General features: G+C 43.4%; 1 protein-coding gene across 4 annotated transcripts in view; it reads left to right on the top strand.

Annotated features, from left to right (window-relative positions):
- The window catches only part of LOC144754948 (uncharacterized), a 286959-nt gene extending 274624 nt beyond the window's left edge, over window positions 1-12335 (top strand). For all 4 annotated transcript variants that reach the window (XM_078643315.1, XM_078643333.1, XM_078643324.1 and 1 more), the window contains one exon: window positions 11835-12335. The gene's annotated coding sequence lies outside the window, so the exon portion shown is untranslated. The remainder of the gene's footprint in view (window positions 1-11834) is intronic.
- The last annotated feature ends 3755 nt before the right edge of the window (window positions 12336-16090 follow it).

Below are 16090 nucleotides of genomic sequence, written 5' to 3'. Positions count from 1 at the left end.
TTTCCCCCTTGTCGGTCTTCCTGACCCGATCAGAATGCTAGCCCCTTTAATTCCCCCACTTCCCTCTATGATCCATAGGACTGTTTCTATGTTTAGCTTCACCTTTGCGTTCTCCACATTCAGCCTACGCTCTCTTCACCCTTTAACTCGCTTTTCACTGCTAGCCCTCCCATTTTAGACCATGAGGGTATCTGATCCTGAATAAGTTACGCTCATTTTGGCAGACTTTTCATATTATTTTCTTGGCTTTTTCCTACCACTCTCAACATTGGCTGCCCTAGGGCAGTAGGCGTCTGTAACAGCGTACCTACTCTCATTTTCCCCATTCTACTGTATAGGTCCTCCCCTCCCCCTCAACTGTCCCTAAATGGCCTCCATGAATGTTCCCCTTGTTCGGAAGGGATCTAGCATTTTTTCCCCAGAGTCTCAGATTCCCCTCTGATACAGTCCACAGTAGTGGTGGGAAAAGGCCTTTATTGGCCTCTTCTAAGGTGCCCCTTGCTGAAGCACTCCTTCCCCCCTTGTTAGGGAGGGATCCTGCATGTATGCCCTCTAGTCTCAGATACCCCTCTGAGAGAGTCCACAGTGTTAAGCGATTCACACATAGCGGAGGCTTGGGAATGTTCCCATTATCGCTGGTAACTCAGCACCGCACACTGTGATAGGCGCTCTCTTTGATGCCTTTCTAACGACCTCCCTGAGGCGGATACTTAAACCCTCTGATGTATCTTGACGACCGAGCAACCTTTGGCTGATGACCGGTGGAGTTTCCCTACGCAACTATTGAGGAGTTTGGCTCTGGTTCCCCCCTTAGCCAGCACCTACCCTCATGTTCATCAGACACTGTTTCTTTTCTCGTCAACGTGTTGCGTTCCCTTCCCTCTCCCTCACTTTTTATTCTTTTTCTTCTAATTCTTCCCTCCCTCCCCCAAATCTCTCTCCCCCTGCCTGCTTTTTTTTCCCCACACCGGATCCATACCTTTGTTACTCATGTACCCCCAGTAACTATATACCTGAAACTGTTATTATTATGTAACTATGGACCATATGTAGGTAGCTAAATACCGGTCTGTAACGGCCGAAAATTGGATAATTTCCCGTTACCGACCGGTATTTAGCCCTTTCCAATGTAGGTGGCTACAAATAAGGAATCGGTAATTTACCGATTCGTTATTTTAAGGAATCGGTTAAATACTGATTCGTTATTTTAAGGAATCGGCATTTTAGCTTTAAGGATTCGTTATTTACCACCGACTACAAGTTGGTGGTAAATACCGAATAACTATAACAAAGCAGTTTTTTGCTTTTTGCTCAGTGCCATGTGGCACACATGCATGAGTCAGAGATGCAACAGGGTGTCAATGTGACACCCTTCCACCCTTGAATATGCTCCCCCTATTACCGAGTCGGTATTTACCGAATCGGTAATAGTGAATGCTTCCCATTCATTCCTATGGGCCTCCAGGCCCTAGGAATAAATGGGAAGGTGATTCCTTATTAACGAATCGGTATTACGAATATTACCGATTTTAGTATTTTTTACCGAATTTTTAGCTACATATGAAATACCGATTCCTAAATACCGAATCGGAAAAGTTCGGTATTTAGGAATCTGTATTTCATATTTACCTACATCGGGCCCTATGTCTTGAAGCAATTCAACCTACTCATGTAAAGCGCTCTGATACCTCTGGGTGTAGCCTGCACTATCTAAAACTTTTCAAATAAATAAATAGAATAAAAATTAATAAAGAAGCAAAGAGCAAACCTTCTCCAGTATTGATGCTGGTTTGTATCCCCACCCCTCCTCAAGTGGCTTGTAATGAGGATGCAGAGCCTGCATTCAGGGCTCAAAGGAACAGAAGAAAAGAAGGGTTCATCAGCGTGGCATATATCTGGCATTAAATTTTTTATCCCTGTCCACAGAGGGAGGCATTAAAGGTACCACAAGACACAGTAAACCATACCTATCTTCTGTAGGGCATCTAGACTTCTTGGTTCGGTCTCCTCTCTAACAACAGGTTATTTCCAGCATTCTGGAGTAGGAAACCCTCTGTGGGGACCTCTCTAAGCCCAGCTGAGAGATTGTGGACGGGGTGATTGGTGGTGGCTTCCCACACTACATTCCCATGCAGCTTCCAAGTGCCAGGTTTAACAAAACAAATCCGTAAATGAGTAGGAGACAAACACAGGACATATGAAAAGGATGCAACTCTCAATGGCCATGCTTTCATGAGAGTAGAAGGAGGACTGCCACACCAGGTGTCTTGTTGTTTGGAAAAATTAAGGGCTTGATTAGGATCGCGGTTTTCCCGCATCCTCCGGGCCGGCGGAAGCCACCGCCGGCCCGGAGGATGCGGGAAAACCGCTGCGGAGGCACAAAAGACCCACCTCCCAATTAGGATGGCAGTGGGTCTCAAAATCCGTCCGCAGCTTTTCCGCCGCGGTCGCCTTCTGACCGCGGCGGAAAAGCTCTAACATGGCTGGCTATCAGACACCGCCAGCCATATTAGGATGGCGGAAATCAAATGCTTTTCCACGGCGGCTTTTCCGCCGTGGAAAAGCATACGGATATTGACTTCGGGGGTCCGTTGTTGGCCCCCTTGGTGAAGGGGGGGTTGGGGGGTGCACATGGGGGGTACCTATGGTACCCCCCTGCATTTGTATGCATTTTTTACCATTGCGGCGGGTGCAGCTTGAAGCCGCACCCGCCGCAATGGTAAAAATAGAGGATGTGACCGCCAGGGTGGCGGTCACATCCTAATTGCACAGGAGGGAACTCCGCAGGCAATGCGGAGGTTCCCTCCTACGCTATGGTGGCGGACGGACTCAGGTCCGTCCGCCATCATAATCGGCCCGTAAGTTAGTGGGGTTACTGGTGTGGAGGTGACATGCTTTCCTCACCCTGTAAGTACTGGGATGAGGAATATATTAGAGGAATTACAACATTTTACTGTTTAACTGCCATCTTATCGAGTGGATTTAAACATGAGGGGAGACTTGAATACACATTTGGACTATGTTGGTCTTTGGTCATATTTTCATATGAAAGGAAAATTTTCATCTTTCTTCCATATGACATTTGATCTTAGGCAGGTATGCCTGACATCACCACTCTTGTTACCAAAGCTAGGGAACACCACTTTTAAAAAAAATGTACACAATTTTTATTGAGTTTCATTTTGTAAATATGCGTACAAACTCAGTAAGTTATCGGGTACATGGTATTGTAACATCTCGGTACATCTTGACAAGCAGGTGTATCTGTCCCTGCCCGCACAGGGACCATTAGAGCAAGAGGCAAAACTCAGGTTTTCTCCGTAAGTGAACCAATGAACATAAAGGCAACAAAAGAGAAATCCCACACAAAAACAGCTCCCTCCCCACCCTGGTCCATTAGTCCACACAATACAATATGGTTTAGGAAAAGGAAAAGATGGGGTGGATGTATAACCCGTCACAATTATAAAAGGAGTTTAAAGTGAGACTCAAACTCCAACAGGTGGAGCAGGCCATAACATACAATCCTAGGCATCAGCAACAAATTATAATAAATTACTACACAGTGTCAAGTGATTCAGTCACAGAGGAGGGGGGGTGCAGATGATGATATGGGCTTAGGCAGCGACATTAGGGGTGAGGGGGGCGGGGGTGAGTGAAACTAGGGCCTTAAGTGCCTCTAGCATTTGGTCCCAATCCATAGCAAAGGGGGTTTTGCGGTGGCCTCGATATTCTTCCTGTCTAATGACAGCGCTTTCTGCTGCGCCCCAGCTGATCAATTCCGCCTGCCAGGCCACTGCTGTAGGGAGGTGAGCAGATTTCCACCTCATGGTGATGGCTGTTTCGCAAATTTATATTGCACCTTCAATGTCTTGGGGCGTTTATGCAGACCTAGTAGACAGTTATCCACAGCCATCCTGTCGGCCGTGCCCGCGACCTCTCGGACCCCGCTATGGAACACCACTAAAAAAAGCCACAGGAGATGACAAGAGATTGATCATTCTGATGACCACATCAAATTATCATTATAAAATAATGGGGTGACGGGCAATAGTCCAAGGACCTGGGTAATGTTCTGTATAGAAAACAATGGTCCTAGACTATTTATAGTTGAATGTTAATTCTGAAAGGTATTCATTAAGTCAAGATCTATATACATTGTACACTTAGAAATCAAATTACATCATCAATGTAACCCAATTCTTTCTCAAATCTATTGAATATATTCTCAAAATGACACACATGCACCATAAATAGCTCCATTGTCACTGTTTAATTTCACAGTTATAGTTGTGGATCCATGTTAAAATATCGATATCAAAAATATCGATGAAAAAAATATAGATGTAAAAATATCAATGAAAAAAATGTCAAGGTAAAAATATCGATAACAAAAATATCGCCTCCCTATACTTAAAAAGATAAGTACAGTAATATCGACTCAAAAATATCGATGTAAAACATATAGATGTAAAAAATATCGACTTTAAAAAATAACATAACTTAAATTAAATTAATTAAATATTATTATTATTAAAAAATTAAAATAATTTTAATATATATTTTAACTAATGATAACAAATAAACTAAATGTAATTAATATAAACAGAAAAAAGTGTACATATACATATATTTACTTAAATACATTTTATAAACAATTATCTTTATTTAATTTATAAACTTTATTAATTATATAAAAATAAAATAAAAACATATATAAATAATTAAAAATAAATACAAATATTTAATATATTCTATATTTAACACATTAAACTATTAAAAAAAATACATACATTTAATAACAAAATAAAAACATTATTAGTTAAAACATTAGATAGCGGGAGGGTAAAAATTACTATTCCGACTCCAGTGAGTGGAACAGTCAGGAAAACACTCGATAGCGTAGGGGTAAAAATTACTATTCCCAATCCACTGAGTGCAACAGTAGGGAAAGCGCTGGATAGCGTAGGGGTAAAATTTACTATTCCCACTCCAGTGAGTGCGACAGTAGGGAAAGTGCTGGATAGCGTAGGGGTAAAAATTACTATATCCACTCCAGAGAGTGCAACAGTAGGGAAAGCGCAGGATAGTGGAGGGGTAAAAATTACTATTCCCACTCGAGTGAGTGCAACAGTAGGGAAAATGCTGGAAAGCATAGGGGTAAAATTTACTATTCCCACTCCAGAGAGTGCAACAGTAGGGAACGCACTGGATAGCATAGGGGTAAAAATTACTATTCCCACTCCAGTGAGTGCAACAGTAGGGAAAGCGCTGGATAGCGGAGGGATAAAAATTACTATTACCACTCCAGAGAGTGCAACAGTAGAGAAAGCGCTGGATAGCGTTGGGGTAAAAATTACTATTCCCACTCCAATGAGTGCAACACTATGGAAAGTGCTGGATAGCGTAGGGGTAGAATTTACTATCCCACTCCAGAGAGTGCAATAGTAGGGAAAGCGCTGGATAGCGTAGGGGTAAAAATTACTATTCCCACTCCAGTGAGTGCAACAGTAGGGAAAGCGCTGGATAGCGGAGGGATAAAAATTACTATTACCACTCCAGAGAGTGCAACAGTAGAGAAAGCGCTGGATAGCGTTGGGGTAAAAATTACTATTCCCACTCCAATGAGTGCAACACTATGGAAAGCGCTGGATAGCGTAGGGGTAGAATTTACTATCCCACTCCAGAGAGTGCAATAGTAGGGAAAGCGCTGGATAGCGTAGGGGTAAAAATTACTATTCCCACTTCAGTGAGTGCAACAGTAAGGAAAGCGCTGGATAGCAGAGGGGTAAAATTTACTATTCCCACTCCAGTGTGTGTAACAGTAGGGAAATCGCAGAATCCCAAAACAATAAAAATATCAACATTGTCAATAAATTTAATTTCTAATTTTATCATAATTAATATATGAATATAAGTATATTATTATTAACAAAAATAAAAAATTAAATTATTTAGCACTATAAAATCCACAACAAATACCTAAAATTAATAAAAAAATTACATGTAATATTTACTAATTAATTAGTGAAAATAATTGTTTATTAATAATTAATTAAACAATGAATTACTTACAAGCTTTCACACCATTTACACACATAAACACGACAACACACACCTAAAATTTATTACACAATTACAATTAATGATTACCAATTAATTATTCAAAATTATTTTTTTATTATTTATTAATTAAACAATTAATTACTTACCAGCTTTCCCACCATTTACACATATATACACCACAACACACACCTAAAATTAATTACACAATTACAATTAATAATTACTAATTTATTATTTAAAATATTTTTTTATTATTTATTAATTAACCAATTAATTACTTACCAGATTTCACACCATTTACACATATATACACCACAACACACACCTAAAATTAATTACACAATTACAATTAATAATTACTAATTAATTATTTTAAATTATTTTTTTATTATTTATTAATTATCCAATTAATTACTTACCAGCTTTCACACCATTTACACATATATACACCACAACACACACCTAAAATTAATTACACAATTACAATTAATAATTACTAAATAATTATTAGAAATTAATTTTAAACTATTTAATAATTAACCAATAAAAAATTAATTACTTACGACCCTTCACACCATTTACATATATAAACACCACAACATACACCTAAAATAAATTAAACAATTAACATACTTAATTATTAATTAAGTAATTGAAATGAATTAACAACTAAATATTAAACTATAATTAATTAATACATTAACACATTAATTAATTTAATTTACGTAATTAAATTACTTCCAACCCTATTCCCCTTTAAACCCACAACCCGCTACGGAACTTAGGGGCCTATTATGATTGCGTTTTTTCCGCATCCTCCGGGCCGGCGGAAGCCACCGCTGGCCCGGAGGATGCAGAAAAACCGCAGCGGACCCACCAAAGACCCACCGCCACATTAGGATGGCTTGTGGGTCCTGGTTTCCGTCCGCAGCTTTTCCGCCGCGGTTGGCTTACAACCGCAGCGGAAAAGCTCTAATATGGTGGCGGTGTCTCTCAGACACCGTCCGCCATATTAGGAAGGGCTTTAAAAAATGCTTTTCCGGGGCGGGTTTTCCGCCGTGGAAAAGCATGTGTAACTTCACTGCGGGGGCCCGTTGAGGGCCCCCTAGGTGAAGGGGGAGTGGGGGGTGCACATGGGGGGTACCTATGGTACCCCCCTGCATTTGTATGCAGAAATCGGCAGGCACCGCACGGTGCCTGCCGCTTTCTGCATACAAATGCAATGTATGCATTTTTACCATTGCGGCGGATGCAGCTTGAAGCCGCACCCGCCGCAATGGTAAATATAGAGGATGTGACCGCCAGGGTGGCGGTCACATCCTAATTGCACAGGAGGGAACTCCGCAGGCAATGTGGAGGTTCCCTCCTGCTCTATGGTGGCGGACGGACTCAGGTCCGTCCGCCATCATAATCGGCCCCTAAGAATGCAAAATTAAACTTAAAATAAATTAATAAGTAGAAAAATTCTGAAACATACAATAAAATGACAAACAATTCTTATTAAAAATACTAAAATACATAACATTATTACAAAATCGATATTTTAGTAAACTATATTTTTGTAAACAATATTTATTACAACGATATTTTTGTAATCGATATTACTTACCTGTCAGTCGATATTCTTGTCATCTATATTTTTGGGGTCGCTATTTCTTCCAAACGATATTTCTGCGGCGATATTTTTGTTCCACGATATTTCCCCGTCGATATTCCTGCTCTGCACCATAATAACAGATCACTGTAAACAATACTTCAAAACAGAAAAAGGGGGGTTGCTTCAAGGGGAGTGTGGAGAAGAAGAATGCTCGTGAAATAGAACAGATATATAGGGAGGAAAGTCAAGGGTACATTTGAACAATCAATTTCCCATAGTAATGTCCTTAGTAAACTGGTCATGATTTACAGTAGCACCAGTCTTACAACTGGGCCTGACTCTCATGGATTTACATGTGTTTGCTGTTTCCTGATTGGGCACAGATTATATTCATCTGTGAAAAGGCAGGGCTAGGGTGAAGTTAGGTACAGGCTCACTCGGGGAGAGCGTCACTCTCCCTCAAAATTGATTGTTCAAATGTATCCCTTGATTTTCCTCCCTATATATCTGTTCTATTCCACGAGCACTCTTCTTCTCCAAACTCCCCTTGGAACAAGTCCCCTTTTTCTGTTTTGAAGTATTGTTTGCAGTGATCTGTTATTATAACTGTGAAGTTAAACAGTGACAATTGGAGCTATTTATGGTGCATGTAATCATTTTGAGGATATATTCAATAGAACTGAGAAAGAATTGGGGTACATTGATGATGTCATTTGATTTCTAAGTGTACCATGTATATAGAGCTTGACTTAATGAATACCTTTCAGAACTAACAATCAACTAGAAGTAGTGACGTTAAATTATCAGCACTTACTGACCTCCTGCATCCATCTGTCCTGGACGTTCTTTATGAGACTGAGGAAAACAAGACTACCTTCAAGAATAATGTTTGCCTCCACAATTAATTAAATGTTAATGGGCTGGCTGGTCTTCCACCACTCAAAGACGAGCCTCCAGTATCGCCTCTGCTCTTAGTGTATATGAATGTCACAGGTGAACAAAATGGTTCTGACTACTCAGACCACCCATCAGTTGTACAAATGAGTTTGATTTAGAGAACATGGGGGTCATTAGGATGACGGGCGGACTTTGTCCGCCTGTCATCCTAGCGGGGTTTGGAACCGCCCGCCATAAGGGCAGGGGTCCCGGGGGTGGCATTAGGATGTGAACGTCACTGTGGCGGGCACATCCTGCATTTCTAGCATTGTGGCGGGCGGTGCTCTCTGCACCGCCCGCCACAATGCTAGGAATGCTTTTCAGCATTTGCATAAACAAAGCGGCAGGCACCGCGTGGTGCCTGCTGCTTTGTTCATGCAAATGAAGGGGGTACCACAGGTACCCGCCCATGTGCAATTCCCACCCCTCCTTCACTCTGGGGGCCTGCAGGGGGCCCCCATAGTGAAGACCGCATGCCTTTCCGTGGCGTCATCGCCGCCACGGAAAGGCATCTACCAAAGCCCATTGTAATATGGCTGGCGGTGTCTAATAGACACCGCCACCATATTAAACATTTTCCGCCCCCGCCGCAAGGCGACCGGGGCGGAAAAGTGGCGGGCGGTGTTTTTCTCCACTGCGGTCCCCCCGCCATTTTAATATGGCGGGGGGAATTCAGGGAAGGATGACGGGCGGATTGCCCCCGCCAGGCTGGCGGTGGCTACCGCCAGCCTGGCGGGTCAATCCGCCCGACATCCTAATGGGCCCCCATGTTTTCAGCCATTTCCAATAGTTTGTAAGCAGGACTGAACTGGCATTACGGATGCAATAATACCTATGGTAGAAAGAAGGAGGTATTTTCCAACTATAATGAAACATAATTTGGTCTGCCTACTGCATTGTACCTTTTAAATTAAGGGAAACATTATCTAGTTATGATCAAGGGAAGTGAGTGCAAGCAATCTCTGAAGTGTAGCTTCACCGCAAGCTGAAAACTCGGAGATGGGCTTAGGTTAGCTCACTAATTCTTACGGCAACACTAGTTGCAAGCCGGCCTATACGTGACAGCTGTCCCACTACATCAATAATCAGGTTAATAACTGGATCTTGGGAGCACTGGATTCCATTGCAAGTGGAATGGAAAAAAGGGCTTGCAAACCAATTCTACTGCAGATTGTTTCAATGCTGAGCTGGCCGCACAAAAAAAAAACTGTAAGCGCTGTAAGTGCATATGGCCTAGGTCTTTCAACCAGACCAGCAAGGAGGCATATTGTTCTGTCCTAGAGATCTATCATGGTACCATCAGGCAGGTGCGGTGTAAATTCTACACAAATAAAATTGAGATGGCCCAAAACCCCTCCTGAGAGATCTTCTCTATTGTTAAACCATTAATATCGCTGGAGGAAGTGTCTACAGTAACGTCATCATCTAAGGAAAGCTGCGACCTAGTGGCAGAGTTTTTCTCGAACAAAGTCACCACCATTTATTCCTCCTTCCCAGAGACTGCTAGAAATGTTCGCTACTGTGACACTTGGTTTGAGATTTCTGTTGAAGGCATCCGCCTGCTCCAGTTCAAAGCTATTGGTGATGCTGAGCTGAAGGGGTGCATTCCTTCTATCAAGTCGGGTTCTCCTTTTGACCCAGCCACCCCTGGTATCCTGGAGTTGGGTACTATGGAACTTATTCCTGTATTCAAGGGACGCCTTAACAGTTCCTTCGAGGCAGTCCAGGTACCTCTTAACTGGAAACATGCTTCTGTTGTACCTCTGCTAAAAAATCCCTCTCTTGATCCTGCTAAGCCAGAGAATTATAGGCCCATCTTCCTCCTTCCCTTCTTATATAAAGTAGCAGGAAAATACATCAGCCAGCAAGTGTCAGGTTTCATTGAAGAAATGGGTCTTCTACATAGTACACAATCTGGTTTGGCCCCCGTTCCAGCACCAAGTCAACCGTTTTGTTAGCCTCAGAGTCCATGCGTCAAGCAATGGGCAATGGGGACACTGCAGATTTACTGCTACTGGAAAACTGTACTTTCAGGTCCTCCAGAAGCCTTTCTGCCCCAAGGTGGTTTATTTGCCTACGGGAGGTCCACAGGGCGACTCGCTGAGTCCTACCCTTTTTAATATGTACATCTACCCTCTCTCAGCCATCATTGTGTGACATGGCTTTGAAATATTATCCTACGCCGACGACACTCAGTTGATCATCACCTTGTCCCATAACTCAGCTGCTGCTGCCATGTCTTTGAGGACCTGCTTGTCTGCGGTATCCCACTGGATGGTCCTTAGCTGCCTGAAGTTAATCGCAGGTAAGATGGAGGTCCTGATCCTTGGCAAGCAGCCCTCAATCTGATCCTCAGCCTTGTGGCCAGAATCCCTGGGTCCCTTTTCCTCAGCCTAACCCCAAGGTTAAAAACTTAGGTGTTTGGTTTGACTATTAACTCACTATTGAAAGTCAAATCACAGCCTTAGCAGGCAAGTGTTTTGGCTTTATTAGATCTTCCAAACATTTTATCCATCTCCTACCATTCTCGGCCCAGAAAACTGTGATCCAGGCTTTACTGGTCTCTCGGGTGGACTATTGTAATGTCTCATATCTGGGAGCCTCTGAGTCTAGGATCAAGAGACTCCAGCGAGTTCAGAATTCAGTGGCTCACCTGCTGCCTAAACTCCCCAATCGTGCATCTATGAGTAGGGCACTTCAGAATCTGCCCTGGCTCCCGGTGGAAAAGTGATTTTCATTTAAGGCCCTTTGCTACTGTTATAGGATCCATAGGAAGGCTGGGCCAATGTATCTATACTCTCTTTTCGCTCCATACTCTCCTAGAAGGTGCCTTTAGTCCACGGAGGCCCTACTTTTGCAAGTGACCAGATCAAGAAAGCTCGTGCTGGCAGTAGATCTTTTTTCTTTCTTGCTTCTAAACTCTGGAATTCCCTTCCGCTGTGGCTGAGGCAATACCTGTCACAGCCTCAGTTTCACAAAAACCTCAAGACTTGGCTTTTTTAGGCCCCCCTCTCCCGTTTGTTTTTTCAGCTTGTTTCTGACTGCTCAGCACTGGGACACTCTTCATAGGAGTAGCTATACGCTCTATAAAACGTGTATTATTGTTATTATTATTATTTCTAGAATTTAGTGCCCTTACTTTGCTGTGGCTCAATAAATGAACTTATGCCATGTGGAAATGTAATGTTTTAATTTAACTAATTGAATATTTGTCTTTATTTTGTCTTGCAAACAGGTGCTTATTGGGAAGCTCGACCTGCTGATTAAAAAATCAAACCGTCCCATTAACATGCTGATGCCCTTCTTATTGTCTGTGCTGAAAAGATGTTGATGCCTATGTTTTCCCTTACAGATCTGTCTTTATGCTCTAAATCCAGCTAGATCACTGGCTCCCTGAAAGGAAGTTTGACATTGAATATGTATCTAATCATGGTTCAACCAAACGCTGATACTCAGGTTATGGAGGGTCCTTTATGTTTACCTGCTTGCAGACAAATAGTTAAAGGAAATTATTTAGAAAAGCTAACTCTGATAAGAAAAATTACTTTAGTTCAGAAAGATCACCTTTACAAATTATGAAGTTGACGTAATTTGCTGATTCTTGCTTTATTTGCGCAAAATGGCTGTCAAAAATTGAAAAATTAAAATAAAGATGAATACACCTATACAAGAGTATTTGTACTGATGTGTGTAGAACTGTTGATTTAATTTGAAAAATACACATGAATAAAATCTATTTGCCTCAGTATTCGGTTGTACTGATTGTGGACCGGAATATCAAAGCAAGAATATTGTAGTCTCACATTATCAAGAAGAAAATATCAAGGGACAAAGTATCAGAGTTAAGTGCACGGAGGAAGGTATGTTTTAACGAATCTTAACTCCACATTTACGTACCTTGAAGATATATATATATATATATATATATATATATATATATATATTCCATCCATATGCAGAACCCACGTTGGAAGAACCATGCGGAGACCTTTATGGCGCTTCAAGTATTTATTCACAGCAAGCCAGCAGAGCGTTAATTCAAGAAGGCAGTGTCAAAATTAGGCCAGACGCGTTTCAGGAGGTGAACTCCTTTCTTCAGTGGCTTTTGACAGACAGGGGGAAGCATAAACAGCGCAGACCGTTCTTAACATCATACCTGCCCAATGGGCGTGGCCACACGGCATTCTGGTCGATGCAGTCCGCGCTAATGTCAGCCTCAGTGGGTGCTACTCCCCGAGTCCAAATGTCCCAAAGTTAAAAGCACATACACTTGAAGTCTCTGCCTCGCTGTTTTACTGCTGTAAATGAAAGCTCAAGCAGGTTCCCATCTGCAAAGGAGCAGGCTTGTCTCCGTCCCGAAGTCGGCAGCTGAAGTTAGTCACCCGGGATCAGCTCAGAGCCGCAGGTTCTTTCCTCGACCTGGGCAGGCCGATACTATTCCATCCATATGCAGAACCCACGTTGGAAGAACCATGCGGAGACCTTTATGGCGCTTCAAGTATTTATTCACAGCAAGCCAGCAGAGCGTTAATTCAAGAAGGCAGTGTCAAAATTAGGCCAGACGCGTTTCAGGAGGTGAACTCCTTTCTTCAGTGGCTTTTGACAGACAGGGGGAAGCATAAACAGCGCAGACCGTTCTTAACATCATACCTGCCCAATGGGCGTGGCCACACGGCATTCTGGTCGATGCAGTCCGCGCTAATGTCAGCCTCAGTGGGTGCTACTCCCCGAGTCCAGATGTCCCAAAGTTAAAAGCACATACACTTGAAGTCTCTGCCTCGCTGTTTTACTGCTGTAAATGAAAGCTCAAGCAGGTTCCCATCTGCAAAGGAGCAGGCTTGTCTCCGTCCCGAAGTCGGCAGCTGAAGTTAGTCACCCGGGATCAGCTCAGAGCCGCAGGTTCTTTCCTCGACCTGGGCAGGCCGATACTATTCCATCCATATGCAGAACCCACGTTGGAAGAACCATGCGGAGACCTTTATGGCGCTTCAAGTATTTATTCACAGCAAGCCAGCAGAGCATTAATTCAAGAAGGCAGTGTCAAAATTAGGCCAGACGCGTTTCAGGAGGTGAACTCCTTTCTTCAGTGGCTTTTGACAGACAGGGGGAAGCATAAACAGCGCAGACCGTTCTTAACATCATACCTGCCCAATGGGCGTGGCCACACGGCATTCTGGTCGATGCAGTCCGCGCTAATGTCAGCCTCAGTGGGTGCTACTCCCCGAGTCCAAATGTCCCAAAGTTAAAAGCACATACACTTGAAGTCTCTGCCTCGCTGTTTTACTGCTGTAAATGAAAGCTCAAGCAGGTTCCCATCTGCAAAGGAGCAGGCTTGTCTCCGTCCCGAAGTCGGCAGCTGAAGTTAGTCACCCGGGATCAGCTCAGAGCCGCAGGTTCTTTCCTCGACCTGGGCAGGCCGATACTATTCCATCCATATGCAGAACCCACGTTGGAAGAACCATGCGGAGACCTTTATGGCGCTTCAAGTATTTATTCACAGCAAGCCAGCAGAGCGTTAATTCAAGAAGGCAGTGTCAAAATTAGGCCAGACGCGTTTCAGGAGGTGAACTCCTTTCTTCAGTGGCTTTTGACAGACAGGGGGAAGCATAAACAGCGCAGACCGTTCTTAACATCATACCTGCCCAATGGGCGTGGCCACACGGCATTCTGGTCGATGCAGTCCGCGCTAATGTCAGCCTCAGTGGGTGCTACTCCCCGAGTCCAAATGTCCCAAAGTTAAAAGCACATACACTTGAAGTCTCTGCCTCGCTGTTTTACTGCTGTAAATGAAAGCTCAAGCAGGTTCCCATCTGCAAAGGAGCAGGCTTGTCTCCGTCCCGAAGTCGGCAGCTGAAGTTAGTCAGTAGGTAGTTATAGTTAGGACCTACTTTCCAAGGAAATCCACAACATTCTATTTGGAATAACTTTGGTGCTGGTGGACGAATCTTTGTGAAATTCTCAAAGAAAATGGCCTGCTCCTTCCCTGAAAGCTTGGGAGTGATTCGTGAAGTGGTGGCCGAGAAAAAAGGGGGGTCCCAAAAAGTGTTTTCCCCATGCAATTTTCCATAGGACCTTTAGCCAGGTCTACAGCCCGAAAGGGTGAACGGAATTACACCAAATTTGGCAGAGAGGTAGAGTTCAGTTCACAGATTGTGCTTTTTGTTAAAATCATAGTGATATCTAGAGACGAACTACTGTACGCCTACGGAAATCCATACAATTACGAGCACGAGCTGCATGTTGATTGGATGTCAACTGTCTGTCAACACTCCAAACCAGGAAGTGTTGGCAGCCATCTTGTGCCTCGGTAGAACCGAGTCACAAGGAAACAGTAAAACAAAGATGAAAAATAAGAAAAGGGGGCAGGGTAGAAACATCCTGACACTCTAGGCCTACTAAGGGGGTCCCACATGGATCATTAGGCCCAAAATTATTTATTTGTGATAAATAAAAAAACGCGGGGTACACGTATCGTACGCTTACGCGGTGGAAAAGGAAAACAAATGAGTTGGGAGGGGGTCGCGCGGCCCCCCTCCTGGAGCCCTTGATGGCCCTGGGGACCACCACCTCCCAGGGCCGGCTCCTGCAGTGTCTCGGGGTGCCTACCCTCGGGACACTGCTGTTTGCTATGGTAGGGCGGCAGCGTCGCTGCTCCCACTTTACCACAGCAAACCGCTTTCCTATTTGAAAGAGAGAGCAAGTTAATCTGATGAATGAATGGGCATTACCGATTCGGTATTTACCGAATCGGTAAATACCGAATTTCACAAGGGTGCAGGGGGTGTCACTTTGACACCCTCTAGCACCCCCAAAACAGGTTCGGGTGCCATGTGGCAGGCAGACCTGTAGTCATATGGCACAGGTGTGCATGCACACATGTGCATGCACACCGGAATCGGTATTTTACCATCAAATTGAATTTGATGGTAAAATACCGATTCTGTAAGGCTTGTGGGACTCAGAAGAGTCCCACCTACATATCAATTTTACCGAATCGGTAAAAATACCGATTCGGTATTTTACAGAATCGGTAAATTTACCGATCGGTAAATTTACCGATTCTGTAAAATAAGGGCCCTACATACCATTTCTCAAATACCGGTCGGTAACGGCCGAAAATACCGATTTTCGGCCGTTACCGACCGACCTACATCTGGCCTTAAATGAGGTGAAACATTACAAGTCAAGGTAACACTACGATTTTACGTGTGCAGTGTGCCGGGTACATTTCACTTCAGTTATAGTCCCGCGTTCAAGTGGTGTCTATATGGAAGTGTCTACTGCGTTACTGACACAAAAGTGGCACAGCGGGATTGTAAATACGGCGATTTATTTCTAATGCATTTAATTGGAGGCATTGTATATCTAGGCCACTGTGCTTACCTTGTATAATCACTGCGGCCATCAGAGTTCACAACTTGAATTTAACTCTGCTTTACCACGTCAAAGTATATTCAATACGCTGGAGACAATTCCATTGCTGTTGCTCGA

This window comes from Lissotriton helveticus, chromosome 1_1 (assembly GCF_964261635.1).
Source record: "Lissotriton helveticus chromosome 1_1, aLisHel1.1, whole genome shotgun sequence".
In the NCBI taxonomy this organism is placed as follows: Eukaryota; Metazoa; Chordata; class Amphibia; order Caudata; family Salamandridae; genus Lissotriton; species Lissotriton helveticus.
This window is presented reverse-complemented; position numbering and strand designations above follow the sequence as displayed.